General features: G+C 39.3%; 1 non-coding gene across 1 annotated transcript; it reads left to right on the forward strand.

Moving 5' to 3' along the window:
- Window positions 1-3176: 3176 nt before the first annotated feature.
- On the forward strand, window positions 3177-3282 carry LOC111751064 (U6 spliceosomal RNA). The gene has a single exon (XR_002786138.1). It is a non-coding gene; the product is annotated as a U6 spliceosomal RNA (small nuclear RNA).
- The last annotated feature ends 1389 nt before the right edge of the window (window positions 3283-4671 follow it).

Below are 4671 nucleotides of genomic sequence, written 5' to 3' on the forward strand. Positions count from 1 at the left end.
TTTTTTTTTTTTATAATCTTTACAGGATCGGATTGCCAGGTCTTTCTCCAGCAGAGCCACTGGATGGGTTTGAACTGCCAACCTTTTAGTTAGCAGCTGAGTTCTTAACTACTGAACCACCAGAGCTCCTTGCTTTACAGATTATTTTTGTCTTTGCTAGTTGCCGTTGAGTAGGCTCTGACTCAATGTGACCTTACGTATATATGTATATACATACAGTCATGTATCAAAACTTAACGTTCATGATATATCCTGTGAAACAGGATGTTTTGTGATTTGGACGTTGGGTGAACACTGTGTCGTAATCTGGCTCTGCTTTTGCTTTAAGCATCTCAGATAAGCTTCGTGCCTTGGCAGTGATCATCATCGTGCCGAGTGGGATTCTCATCTATGTTTGTCCCTTAATCCACGTCATTTGTGATTTCTCTACACCTGATATAGGTCCCTCTTGCATATTCCTTAGCCTTGTAGCTTTCTGGGGGGCCATTCTTTAACAGCTTAGAGGATTTTTTTCTCTGTTTTTGAGGAACTATGTGATTGTCAAGTGCTACAAGCCTAAACTGTGAGCAAAACATTCATTGATTTTCCACCTTCATGCTGTTCGATAACCTTTTGTTTCACTTTCAGATCGATATTTCTCCTTTGCCTTTTGTCGACGGCAGTGGTGGGTGGGCCTTTTGTTACTGCTATCACTAGCACTGGTTTTTCTGTGTTTGAGAGCCATGATGCACTTCACTGTAGTATTGTCCAAAGAAAATTAAAAAGAGAGAGATAAAGCTACAAACTTCAAAAGACGTGTGATAGAAGAGATTGTATGCTGCTGCCTATGAGTGGAAGCATACACAGTTATATAGTAAACTTTTTAGATAAAAAGTGCAGTACACTACATACATAAGCTAATAAGATAGGCATTTATTATGACTATCAAGACATATGTATTATGTTTATATATGTACTGTATCATTATACACATAGCAGCTTAATTGTTTTGGATGCAAGAGATGTGAGATACACGTGTTGCATGCGGGAAGATGCTGCATTCCCTATGTCCCATTCTCCATTTGGGATTTCTGAATCTTATGGGACCATGGATGTATATCCAGTCAAATACTGCCGGAGCTGATGTTATGCAGTGCATGACTGTATATATGTATGTATGTTATTCCGTTTTATAGATTTGGCTCAGATTTTATGTAGCCTAAACATTCAACCTGAAAGCGGTTGGTGGTTAACAAGAATCCAAACAATAAACACTAGCCTATAGCACAAATCTACAACCATGAAAAAAGGTAAGTAGACTCACTGGTGGCCTGCTGTGGTGGATGGGGACTGACCACCTCACAGATTGGCACAGTCTCAGCAGCCTGAAAACAAGGAAACCCAGCAGGAGAGTCCGGCTTCACTTGAACTTCCACCGTTGCCAGTTCTGTGTGCTGAATTGTGTCTCTCAAGCACCTTATGCCAATCCCAGTTGAAAAGCCCTTAGTGCTAATCAGTTGTGCCATTCTGAATTTTGGCTCACCAAACATCTGTTTAGCCAGGCCCATTGCGAAACAGACTAGTCTTCTCAATCTTCTAAATGCTCAGCTTGCTAACCTAATTACTCATTCTATTGCTGACTGTTTGTTGGCCTGCAAATTAGTAAATTTGGGACCACGCGTCCCCATCTCAAATATGCCATCACGTCTTCTGTGTGTGTGTGTGTGTGTGCGTGCTTTGGACGAAGGTTTATAGAGGAAATTAATTTCTCATTAAACAACTAACACACATATTGTTTTGTGACGTTGGTTGCCAACCCTGCAACTTGTGAAAGCTCTCCCATTGTCAACCTTGGGTTCCCCATTTCCTTTCATCCAGCTTTCCTGTCCCCTCCTGCCTTCTCATCCTTGCCTCTGGGCTGGTACGCACATTTAGCCTCATGTGCATGGTTGAGATATGTGTATTTTTTTTAAAACATACCATCTTTTCATTTGCCTTTTCACCTGCTGTCATTCTTTTCAAAATATACAGGTGCTGGGTCAATAAGCCCTACTTGAATGGTTCAGGCAAATAGCAGGCAAAACCTCTAAGATCTAAGGTATAATTCCAAGAAGTAGCATCTATGAAGGATGAAATGAGTCATTAGCATTCTACAGCTCACACAGGGCTAAAGCTTCTACTAATGAAAGCAGCCCATATAATACACAAGGTTAAGTCTCTCTTGCAAGGGGAAATAATAATTCACCTTCCCCAATTTGTGAAAGAACAGAAGTGAATGTCATCCATCTGAGGATAAGGTCAGCGGCTGCCATCATTTTTCCAGCCTCTTTCAAAAAATTAGTTATTGCCTGTGGGTACAACAAAATGGACACAATGAGAAAACCAACGGAAACAATTTTACTTCAGACATTAGCCACATCTATCAGGACTCCAGCTTATACGGAATACTCACATTATAATTGAGTATATCATCCTTTTGATAAAAAGTGAGGTTTATAAAACATAATGCGATAAAGATAGTTTTAGTTTTATTTAGCCCCCAGTTTGGGATCTGTCTGGGCCTATCAAAAGTAATTGTGTAAAATATTTGAGAAACACTTTAAAACTTTTTCTTCAATTGCAAATTGCAGGTACTTTAAATGGGCAAACAAAACCCAAACATCTCAATTCTACTGCCTTATAAAATCTACTCACATTCTGAATAATTGATGTGGCTTCCTGTAGACATCTCTGTGTGATCTGATGATTTTTGCATCATGATACCTAGTGTGCAATTAAGACTAAAGGTGGGCTTTAATCCCATTACCTCATAAAACCATATTTGAGTCACAGTTGGTAGCTGACACTAAAAAGAAAAAATAAGTTGTTAAATTTCTTATATAATTTCTTGTTGGTCATTGGTGAGGATAAATCGTGTAAGTTTACTTCACAGGCGAGAGCAAGAAACCTCAAGAGATATTCGTACTTGCATAATTCTCAACAAACCAGGCTCTGAGTCTCAGTGCTGCAAGTTAGGAACCTGGTTTCACTGGCACCTATTTTTCAGAAATACATGTCATCTTAACAAAACTCATAAGCTCAAGATCATAAATTCCAATTTATTGAGTTAGAGGAGGAATTAAAATGCCAGATGGACTGGACATTTGCATCAGTCCATTTATTTTTTTCTCTTTGCAATAAGTGTGTGAACATTCAGTGCTTGCTTCGGCAACCCACGTACTAAAATTGGAGTAGCACAGAGAAGATCAGCATGGTCCCTGGCCTAGGAAGGCACACAAATTCACTGAGTGGTCCATAGTTTTTTTTGGTTGCACATTATGAAAAATTGTAATAAATGTCACCGAATTACACCTGTAAAAACTGTTGAATTGGCAATTTTTTTTTTCTGTATTTTTTTCACCACAGAAAGAAAAAAGAAGAAAAAAAGTACTTGTGCATTCAAATTATCAGAAAGTTTATTGATGAGCCCAGAATTCTGGACATTGGAGTTATTTTTATGGTGTGAATGTCAAAAAGTGAAAATGTCAAAACGTGTTAAACTCAGCCTAACGCAGCCTTCTCAATGGATAGATAGACCTGGCTGGTGGGCAGATAGGTATGCTAGCTCCAAAGTACACCCAGTCAGCTTAGCACTACCCCCTTCAGCATTTGGAGTTGTCCTTTTCTGTTTTATGTACATTGACAGTTGCCTTCTGTCTTGTTAAGTCCTGTCAGCCTACTCATGATTCCAGCTTGCATTTATCAGTTCCTTTTTTTTTTTTTTTCATTCTGAGCCATGCATGACTCTTTGATTTCCAACCAATGTAAAATTTGCTTGTACTGTCAGGAAATCTGACATTCACAAACCAGCTTCTTTCTAATTTAACATTCATCACAATTGTCTGGCAACATGAAACTTACGCATGTGGTTCTCAAAGTGAGAATTAGAAAGCAAGAATATGTTGATATTTAAAAACTGGTCACTGCAATTCAATACCTTAACTTATATGTAATATTGCATTATAATTCAATCTAACCTATACCTGTAAAACTATGACAGAATTCTAAATTCCTCCCACAACTGTCTTCCTCATTTTTTTTATTGTACTTTAGATGAAGGTTTACAAAGCAAACTAGCTTCTCATTAAATAATTAATATACATATTGATTTGTGACGTTGGTTGCCAACCCCATGACATGTCAACATTCTCTCCTTCTTGATTTTAGGTTTACCATTACCAGCTTTCCTGTCCCTTCCTGCCTTTTAGTCCTTGCCCCTGGTCTGGTGTGGCCATGTCATCTCATTTTGTTTTATGGGCCTGTCTAATTGAGGGTGAACCTCAGGAGTGATTTTATTACTGAGTAAAAGGGGGTCAGGAGCCGTATTCTTGGTGCCGCTCCAGTGTGTGTGCATGTGTGTGAGTTAGAATTTTTTTTTTACATTTCTCTCCAGCTCTGTCCGAGACCCTATGTAGTGATCTCTATCAGAGCCATGGGTGATGGTAGCCAGGTACCGTCTAGTTGTGCTGGACTCAGTCTGGTGGAGGCTGTGGCAGTTGTGGTCCATTAGACCTTTGGGCTAATCTTTCCCTTGTGTCTTTTGTTTCTTTCATTCTCCCTTCCTCCAAGTGGGATGACACCAGTGGAGTATCTTAGAGGGCTGCTCACAAGCTTCTAAGACCCCAGATGCTACTCACCAAAGTAGGAAGTAAA

The sequence above is a fragment of the Loxodonta africana genome, chromosome 5 (genome assembly GCF_030014295.1).
Source record: "Loxodonta africana isolate mLoxAfr1 chromosome 5, mLoxAfr1.hap2, whole genome shotgun sequence".
Lineage (NCBI taxonomy): Eukaryota > Metazoa > Chordata > Mammalia > Proboscidea > Elephantidae > Loxodonta > Loxodonta africana.